At 39.2% G+C, this 11015-nt stretch overlaps 2 long non-coding RNA genes across 2 annotated transcripts; both read left to right on the forward strand.

The window, feature by feature from the left end:
* The first annotated feature begins 3272 nt into the window (after positions 1-3272).
* Positions 3273-4018, forward strand: LOC124627490 (uncharacterized). Its single transcript, XR_008394197.1, has 2 exons — positions 3273-3558; positions 3687-4018. It is a non-coding gene; the product is annotated as an uncharacterized LOC124627490 (long non-coding RNA).
* Positions 4019-4969: 951 nt separating this feature from the next.
* On the forward strand, positions 4970-9020 carry LOC128630067 (uncharacterized). Its single transcript, XR_008394305.1, has 4 exons — positions 4970-5616; positions 7089-7226; positions 7390-8160; positions 8899-9020. It is a non-coding gene; the product is annotated as an uncharacterized LOC128630067 (long non-coding RNA).
* Positions 9021-11015: the final 1995 nt, after the last annotated feature.

Here is an 11015-nt window from a genome sequence, read left to right on the forward strand (position 1 = left end):
AGCAATCTTCTAAGGGTATTAGGATTTCTCGGAGCAGACATTGTAACAGATAGTTGCAGAGTTTCTTCTGTGTTTTAACTACAACATCTTAACCATTATTTTAACACTGAGACACACGACTCCCTTTAATTCGTTAACAAACACATTTGTAAGAATTCTGGTCAGCAAAACCATCAAAAGAACACCTGTGTCTCTCTCTCTCTCTCTCTCTCTCTCTCTCTCTCTCTCTCTCTCTCTCTCTCTCTCTCACACCCACCCCCGCACACCCACATGGTCATCAGAGGTCATAAATGTACTGCTGGGACATGGGATGTCAAAGCATAGACAAAAGCTTATGTATTTAGCGATAGTTCTGTGTAAGTATCCTCGTTGGTGAACCATTTTCTGAAATCTTGTTTATAGTTTAAACAGAATGCACGACTCTTTTAAAACACCGTCTTTAAAAAAGGTTTTTTCACCCTAAATATAACCTGGTTAGAAGGTAGGATATGTAATACATATTTTCATTTTCTTCAGACATATTGTCACTTCAGTCTTCACAACGAATAACACCGATGGTTTTGAGCTTTCTTTCAGTAAAAGAGAACAACAACATCATACAGCCTTGAAGGACTGTAGAAATGTTTTACACATCACAGTGTTTTTCTCAACAACGTAGCCAATAAATAGTTCAATTATTTCACAAACCTCAGTCTGTTCATTTCTTGACAGAAGGATTACACATAGATCATACACATAGGGAGCTACACATGCATAACATGTCCAAAATTCTAATACATCTACCACATTCAGTCACCAGGTCTAGTATTTTCTGATAGATTAGTTACACAAACTGATAATTACCGCAGAAGTAATTTCACAACAAAGATTCACTTAAACCACAAATGTACACATTGGTAGGGATCGTTAACCCTGAAACACACGACTCGTACCTTAATTCATTAACATAAACACACTGTAAGCAGTCTGGTCAGCAAACCCCCAGGAAACACATGACTCTCTCTCTCTCTCTCTCTCTCTCTCTCTCTCTCTCTAACACACCCCACACACACACGCACGCACACCCACACACCCACATACACACACACTTCAGACACTGTCACCAGAGCTCATAAATGTAAAATTTATACTATCTACAGCACTGTCACCCCGGGAAAACACATGTAGGATAGTGTGTATAGGTCTACAAGACATCGACCCGGAAAATGTGTCTTCTAGTTTAAACAAAACTCTCGATTCTTTTAAGCAGCACTTTAAACATTTTACATCCTAAAGGGTTAGGTTTAGAAGACATGTAATACGCGCATTTCTTATAAAACACCGTCTTTAAAAAGTTTACCTCCTAAAGGGACCTATTTAGAAGGTATGTAAAAAATTATTATTATTATTATTTATTTAATTTTTTTTTCTTCGGGTATATCAATGTTCAAGAGTATTTATTTCAGTAAATTTTTATTCAAAGTCATGCCATTTTCTCAAAAGTACAATCAATAAAGTTTAATTTATTTCACAAGCTTACATTCTGCTCATTTTATGTTCACATTCAACCATCATGTATTTTCTAACAGCGGAGCTATACAAAACAAACCCCCACAATCTAAATTTAATGTGTGGTTGCAAGATAAAAATTCTAATTTATTGAATTAATTAAATATTTAAAGTTGTACACATTATTTTGATGAGTTGTGTTGACATAATAATGTGGATAATTACATCATCTTAATATTGTGTGTAATTTCTGTGTTAATTGATTTAAAACAAAATTTACGTTGTAGTACATTTACATTTATTCATTTAACAGAGTGTTAGAGGACCTGTAGACTGAACAAATACTAAGGACATTACAATGTGATTATCATTTCACTTACCATTAAATTCTACTAAAGCAATGAATTTGGGGGCATGTTCTCAATAGTGATATGACCAATAGTGGACTCGTGTATAGGCTACACCTGCTAATACATTTGATGGACTATTTTGCACTAGTACACGTAGCTAATGCTAGTCATATTTAGCAGTGTCATTTGAATATCTACTCTTTAGTTTACCGTAGCAGTGGAAAAGAAGGAAAAAGTTTCATTTGACAAATCTGCTCATCTAGAGAGGGCTTTTCATGTGTGCTATAGGAAAGATAAGCATGATTACATTTCTGCTTATTCATGTAAACCTCAACTACATTGTGTAATCTAATTTCATGTATTGATATATTTTTTATTTTATTTTTTAAAATCTTTTGTCATTCGCACACTTAGCCTTCTAGCTCCACAGCCTTTGGACTGTGGATAGTTCTATGAGAGATAAAAGTAGTAGACACAGAGTGTTTATTTTTTGTCTATATTGCTCATTTCATTCAGTGCTTTAACGTCTATAAATACTGCAGAGATGTTACGTTTGAGATTTGTAATGTAAATCACTGGATTTTACTTACTATTGTTATAAAACTTAAAGGCAGTCATTTTTCCTGGATTAAAAGACTGCATTCTACTGCAGACAATCTAAATGGAGAAACGTAATTTTAAAAATGATTGTCAACTTAACAACTTGTGTTCATAATTATGGTCATTTAGTACATAACACTTAAATTCCTTTTAAATAATGTGAAAATAAAGTGTGTTTGTGTGTGTCATATTTTGTTTGGATGTGTGATACACATGGCCATTCCATGTATGGTAACGTTTCTGTCACGAATGGATGGGATCCCGATTTAACATAACTAGTAATGTTTGTGTCAGGAATGGATGTGATCCAGATTTAACATAACTATATATATTTTATGACCTACCACAGAGTGTTAGAAAGACCATGTGTGCAACGTGTGTGGGGTGGAAAACACATGGCCGTACCAGGTATGGTAACGTTTGTGTCACGAATGGATGTGATCCAGATTTAACATAACTATATATATTTTTATGATCATGACCTTTGATCTAGATATAGAGAGTTAGAATGTGTATCTTTTTGACCTTTGACCTATACCTGTCAAAACTAAGGGTACATTATATACAAACTATCTCTCTCTCATAACTTATTTACCCAAGGTACCTCATAAATGTAATATGTAAATGTAGTGTACTATGTATAAATTATGTTGTGGTTAAATCTCTATGCAGATTTATTTAAAGCTGCTTTTTGACTATGTCCAGTGTTAAAGGGATGTATAAATAAAATTTGATTGAATTTAATAGTTTTTCTATTTGTATATAAAAGCCTGTGCATGGGTCCTCCCCCTCTCGCAGGTCTCACTGTGCACTAAAGTGTGTTTGTTTGTGTATTTGTGTTTCTCTACAGTTCCTCCTGTCATTTCTGTACCTCATGATGAATACACACTCGGTGTTGGCGAGTCTGTCAGTGTGCCATATTCAGCGATTGGACTGCCGGAGCCCGAGCTGTAATGGCACAAATTGGGTGGTTCTGTGAGGGGCGGAGTCAACCTCCTGACCTTCAAGAATGGAACACTGCACATTAAAAATGCACAACTTGAACATGCCCTGATTTTCACGTGCACAGCCCTGAACAGCGAAGGGAGAGCGAGCCATGACATCACAGTGATTCTGCATGGTCAGAACACACACCCACACACACACACACACACACACACACACACACACACACACACACAGTGTGTTTCTCTGTAAAACTGCTGAGATATTTTGGTGGTAAATGTTGCTATGTTTTGACTTTTTAAGTCCCGCCCACAATTCCTGTTGGTCAATCTGAAGTGTCCGTCATCCAGGGCTTCCAGAGTCTGCTGCTTTGATCAGCTCAAGGAGTTCCAGAACCCAAAATTGACAGGGAGAAAAATGGAGACCAGAACCTGCGGGGAAAATTTACTGTCCTGAATACAGGAGAGCTAATCATTGAGAGAACCCATTTCAGCACACACACACACACACACACACACACACACACACACACACACACACACACACACACACACACACACACACACACACACACACACACACACACACACACACACACACACACACACACACACACACACACACACACACACACACACACACACACACACACACACACACACACACACACACACACACACACACACACACACACACACACACACACACAAAAACAATGTTTGACTCTTGAGTGAATTTGTGATACTAAGCTGTAACTCTTCAGGCTCCCCTTTATCAGCCCTCTGATGCAGGTGTGCTCACCTGTGTGGCCATGAATGCAGCAGGTTCTGCACATCACAAAGTCCATCTGTCTGTTAACATGAGACCGGAGTTTAAGGAGTCGCTGAGCGACATGACACTGAGGGTGGGGCAAAATCTGACCCTCACCTGCCACGCCCACTCAACCCCTCCCCCTGTCATCACCTGGAATGTTAACAATCGTCCCTATACAGATAGGCTTAAAGGGTTTAAAGGATGTACATACACATATGTCAGTGCACACACACACACACACACAAGCACTGATATGTGTGTGTGTGATTTTCCCTGCCCCTCTTGGTCCGGTTTCAGTGTGGATGAAGCGGGTCAGAGTTTGCTGATGATTGGGAATGTAACAGTGAGGGATTCGGGATTGTACATGTGTACAGTGGAGATCAGCGTCGGCTCTGTTCGAGCTTTAGCATTCATCCATATTACAGGTGAGTTTTAAATACAGGTCTGTTTTACACTCTCTCTTTCACTCTATCTGTGTGTGTGTGTGTCTCTCTCTCTCTCTCTTGTTTCATTGTATCACTCTCTGTCTCTGCCTCTGTCTCTCTCACTATAGAGCCTCCAGTTCTGAAAGTAGATGGCCATGTGTCTCAGTTTGTCTCTCATGGTGCTGTAATTGTGTTGGATTGTTCTGTTAGAGGAACTCCAGCTCCGCTGTTGTGCTGGTTTAAAGATGGCCACCTGCTGCAGCTGCATAATGATATTTAGTGTGTGTGTGTGTGTGTGTGTGTGTGTGTGTGTGTGTGTGTGTGTGTGTGTGTTTGTCAGAGCAGGGATTCAGGAGAGTATCTGTGTGTTGCTGAAAATGAGATGGGAGGATGATATCTCTGAAAGTACAGGTTGAAATGTTTATCGTTATCACTGCTTTTTGATATTTGTGTTACGACTATTACATTCGTAATCAGTTTTAATAAGCAGGTTAATCAGTAATCAGTTTAGTCCACCACTGTTAATATTTGTGCTGCAGTTGCAGGCGGTTACTCTCACTGGGAGCTGTGGGAGCCATGCAGTGTCACATGTGGGTGTGGCCTCCAACAGTGAATCAGATTTTGCAACAACTCAAAACCAACCAAAGGGGGAGCAGCATGTGAGGGTTCAGATGTTGAGTCCAGGCAGTGCCAGACATCCTTATGTTCAGATTATTTATTTGTTTGTTTTAAAAAAAAACCCTTAATAAATTAAACAAATAGAAAAAATTACAGTCATATTCATACATACTCATTCTCTCTGTATCTTGCTCTTTGTCTGTCCTTGGTATCTGTCTGTCTGTAGGAGACTCTCTCCATAGGGCTCGTGCCAGTGTGATCGGGATGGTGAATGATCGTGAGTTTGGTGTGTCTTTCCTTGTAGTGAACATCAGTGAGAACTCAGAGCAGATGCAGCATACTGGAGGTTCACATGGAGAACGTTCCTCCCAGTGTGGGTGAGTCTCTCTCTCACACACACTCACTCACACACACACACACACACACACACACACATCTTAAATTCATCTAAAATATACAAAATAAATGGCCTACATTTGCCATGTACAAATAAATGTCCATGTCATCATTGTTAATCACCAGCTTATGTATAAACAAAACACCTTTTTCTCCAAATGTAAAGACTTCCAGTCACTGATGATATATATATATATATATATATATATATATATATATATATATATATATATATATATATATACATATATATATACACATATATATACATATATATATACACATATATATATATATATATATATATATATATATATATATATATATATATATATATATATATATATATATATATATATATATACATTAGTGGTTAGCACTTTCGTCTCACACCTCCAGGGTGTCAGGTCCTTCAGGTCCAGGGTTCGATTCCCGCCGGGGCCATGTGTGTACGGAGTTTGCATGTTCTCCCTGTGCTTGGTACATGGTACATGCATGGTAGGCTGATTGGCGTGTTGAGTATGAATGGGTGTGTGTGATTGTGCCCTGCGATGGACTGGCACCCTGTCCAGGGTGTACCCCGCCTTGTGCCCGATGCTTCCTGGGATAGGTTCCAGGTTCCCCGTGACCCTGATAAGGAGTAAGCGGTAGAAGATGGATGGATGGAAGTGTACAACATATTCACACTGAAGTACTGAAGTAATATCTTTACAGAAAATACCTGTTATTTTCATAGTACATTTCGATTGATATACATTTACAGCAGGGTTTTTTTTCCAAATATGAACACTACAGTTGACAGGTGAACCCCTGCTATCAGTTAGTCAGGTAAAAATAACAACAAACCTCCAGCATAAACACTCCCTTACACTACTTGGGACACACCACAGCGGTTTGTAAAGTTGCCTGCAAGATAATGCTTTGTTTACACTGTTTTAACAGCTGATAGCAGATGCGTGAGACACGCATGAGAGACGCGTGAGACACTGGCAGTTATAACATGTTTGTGTGTGTGTGTGAGATGGTATAGAGAAACAGATTCTTTCAAGGTTTGCCTGCCTCTCTGACACCATGTGGTTTCACACACACACACACATACACACACACACACACACGCGCACACACACACACACACGCACTCACACACACACACACAGAGGTATAAATGTACAGTATAAAGATTAGCGAAAATTGGCAGGTAAAAGTGGCGAGACTTGCTGAGATCAGATCAGTGAAGTCTAATCCTGGTTGAGTTTGAGTTGAGGTTGAGTCGTACTCACACAGCCTCAGGAATCTGGTACCTGAGCCACTGATGTGTGAATCTGAGAAAACGATGCTATGAAAGATAATACAAAGAGAGTAGAAGAGCTCAGGAGGACGAAGGAGAATTAACAAGTAAGGGTTAATGAGTTCCTCTATGTGTGTGTGCGTGTGTGTGTTAATGTGCATGCAGGTCCTTTGCTGAAAGTTGTTGTATCTGCTTTGACTCCGGTGTACTGGACGGCTGTTCATGTATCAGCAGGAATGATGAACGGCTTCACCATCAGCCGCAGGAATTTCAGACAAGAATCCTAACTGGAGTTTCACACAGGTAATTTTTCCAGACAGGGTCAGAATGTATTTACATACACCAGAGACGTAAAAATAAATAAACTGTAATAGGACTAAAGCTGTCTCTGTGTGTGTGTGTGTGTGTGTGTGTGTGTGTGTGTGTGTGTGTGTGTGTGTGTGTGTGTGTGTGTGTGTGTGTGTAGGAGAGATCTTAAGAATAACCCATGTGGTGAGAGGTGTGGATGCAGAGGGAGTTTTGCTAGTCGATGTGGTCATTAATGCATTTATTCCTGCAGTGTTTTTATCCCCAGTGCTACATCAGCAGGTCTTAATTTACGCTTCATTAGAACTTCACATTAATCATCGATGCATTAATAACATTAATCAGATGTGTGGAATAAAGATCATCTTGGGTAAAACTCCTTGTTTCTAGGAGTTTGATGAGACGTATGTGCAAGTTGGCTCTGGTCAGATTTACTCCTGGTCTACCCAGAATTCTTTTCAGCAGGGTGTCAGCTCGGTGCTGACTCTGCGCTGTAATCACTCGCTGGAGTTTGATGGATCAGTGAAATGTTTCGCTCCACTACTGAAGCAAATCTGTCAGACATCAGCAGCTCCTACAACATGCTCAACTTCAGGCTGTACTTTCACATCACAGCCACATTATCACTGCCAGGTCATCACAACCATACAACAATACTAATGACAATACTCACATCACAACCATACAACAATACTAATGACTATACTCACAAAGTCCATCAATTTCATCATGGTCATGTTCGGGGCTGAGCAGGAGGACCGACATACACCATGTCTGGAACGTCAGTAAAAGTCCAAAATAATTCTGTAAAAAACCTTCAGTTTTGCTACATAATTATAAAATAGATCAGGGCATGCGTGTTTTATTTTGTGTAGATGATGAGGGAGAGAAATGCCCAGAAGGATTCTGGATGAAGCATTTTACTGTGCTGGTAAATACTTTTTAATGATTTCTGATCAAATAAATTGAATTATGTTGTCATGTCATGTATTTTAAACTACAACTAAAGTAGCTCATATTGTAGTGTAGGAGAGTTAGGGTTTAGGATTGGGATAACAGTTTAGTGTTTAGGAATGTGATTAAGGTTCAGGATTGGGATTAGGGTTTAGAATTGGGATTAAGGTTTAGGATTGGGATTAGGGTTTAGAATTGGGATTAAGGTTTAGGATTGGGATTAGGGTTTAGAATTGGGATTAAGGTTTAGGATTGGGATTAATGTTCAGGGCTTGGGATTAGGGTTTAGAATTGGGATTAATGTTCAGGGCGGACGATTAAGGTTTAAGATTGGGATTAGGGTTTAGAATTGGGATTAATGTTCAGGGCGTACGATTAAGGTTTAGGATTGGGATTAGGTAAGTAGGGTATGATAATTGTCTAGGATTTGCAGATCCTCCTTGTTTATAGTTACATGTGGAACAGCAGTGAAAGAAGTTAGTTCCTGTTCTCACTCACGTTATAGCAACTATATACAGTCATCCCCTCATACGTTGGTACTGCACCATGCAGGAGCATCTCAATTATTTCCAAGCTACGTGCAGATACGACTCTCAAAATAACTGTAGGATACGCACAGCAGATATCTGCCAAAAGCCTATGTACAGTTAAAATCGAGTATAATTAGGGTGTTAATTTGTGTGTTGATGTGTTTTTATATGATGTTGCGTTTCAGACGAGGATGAGTGTGTGTGTCAGATTCTCTATGTTCTCAGTCCTGCATTAACATCATGGAGGGCTTAGCTGCAGCTGTCCATCAGGATTCACCATCAACACCGAGAGCAACAGCTGTCAAGGTCTCTCTCTCTCTCTCTCTCTTTCTCACACACACACACACACACACACACACACACACACACACACACACACACATTCACAAACCTTATAATTGTATGTGTGTGTGAACGCTGGTTCTGAGTCTCAGCCTGCTGCATTGCACATGGCACATTTTGCCAAACAGAAGAATCAGGAACATGCAGTTATGTGGGAAACTCTGGTCAAAATAAAAGCGTAAATAATTTTACTTGCCCAGTGGAGTACCTAATGAATTTATCATGTTTGTTCCACAACTGCAGTGTATACCTGACTTAAGTGCCTTCCTGATTCGCAGTTCATCACTCCCCTGGCATTTCCGGTTCCTGGAACGTTCAGGTACGTTCAGGCTTTGCTCACGCTGTAATGAGGTGAACATCTCAAGGCTAATTTGTTGATTTATAGTCTTAGAGCAGCACTGGTGGTGCGTGCATTGTGGTGAGTTGGCGCCGGAGTTCGTGTTCAGTGATCGTGACATTATCCGGTGGCTGAATGATATGTGTATGTAGATGTCTATGTATATGTATATAATAATAATAATACTTTGTTTTATAAAGTGCCTTTAAAAGCAGCTTCTCAAAGTGCTGTACACAAAATAAGCAGTACACAGAACAATAAATGTAGTGCTTTGTATGTCAACAACATGATCTTAAAATCGACACGGAACCTGACTGGGAGCCAGTGTAAGGTCATCAAAACAGGAGTAATATGGTCACATTTCCTGGTTCCCGTCAGGATGCGGGCAGCAGAGTTTTGAACATATTGCAATTTATTGATTGTGGATTTAGACACTCCGGCTAAAACGGCATTACAGTAATCCAGCCAGGTGACAACAAATGAGTTAATCAGATTTTCAGCTGCAGAGAAGTTTAGCATTGGGCACAGTCTAGCTGTATTTCTGAGGTGAAAAAGGATGTCTTCACAGTGCTCTGAACAAAAAAATCAAATGTGAGGCTGGTATCAAAAATCACTCCAAGGTTCCTCATTTTACTTTGGGTCTCTAGAACAGAGCTATCAACAAACAAAGACAGTGGAGCCGCTTTGCGAATTTGATGACAGGGAAACTATAAGCACAACTTCAGTTTTCCTGCTGTTCAGGCACAGAAATTTATTATTCATCCATGTTTTTATTTCAGAAATACAATCAGAAAGATAACAAACATCAAGGTTTTCACCAGATTTTGAGTGAATGGAGATTTAGGTATCATCAGCATAAAAGTGATAATTGTGATAAAAAGTGAGGCCGAGCGAATGCAGCAGATGCCTAAGTGGAGATAGATAAATATTGAAAAGTAGAGGGCCTAAAACTGAACCCTGAGGAACCAGTGAGCACAGAGCTAGTGTCAGACCTGTAGCCATGCACAGAAACAAACTGGCAATGGTCAGTAAAATAGGATTTAAACCAGTTTAAAACTGTCCCAGACACACCAAAAACACTTTCAAGGCTGGTAAGGAAAAGACCATGTCTTTCACAATCTCACAATCTTTGAGATGATTTCCTCTGGGTCTTCTATTGCAGCACTCGTATCTATAAGTCACAGAACATGTGAAAGAGCTTTTATTTTATTTATTTATTTATTTATTTTTTTTTTTGTGCTGTGTAAATAGAAGGTAAATATACTACAACTCACCTGAAATATCTCCGTCGTAATCACTGTTAGACATGTTTCCCTCAAATTCTGAATATGATACAAACAATGTTATATTCACGTATGAAAGACTTTTACAGCATGAAACATTCACAATTTTATGTTGTGACTTACGTGTGGAACTCAGATTCAAAAGGTCCTGAGTGGTTGTTTCGGGAATCTCATCATCAGAAATAATCACCAAGCTGTCTATAAAACAGTAAAACATACTTTTAATAACTTAACATTCTCATTTTAGATCACTACATAGATCTAAGAGACAAATTTTAATTACCTATACACTAGAAACAGATGAGCTTAACTCGGTCTTGCACTGTAATATAAATGTAAT

The sequence above is a fragment of the Ictalurus punctatus genome, unplaced genomic scaffold (assembly GCF_001660625.3).
Source record: "Ictalurus punctatus breed USDA103 unplaced genomic scaffold, Coco_2.0 Super-Scaffold_100046, whole genome shotgun sequence".
Taxonomy (NCBI): domain Eukaryota; kingdom Metazoa; phylum Chordata; class Actinopteri; order Siluriformes; family Ictaluridae; genus Ictalurus; species Ictalurus punctatus.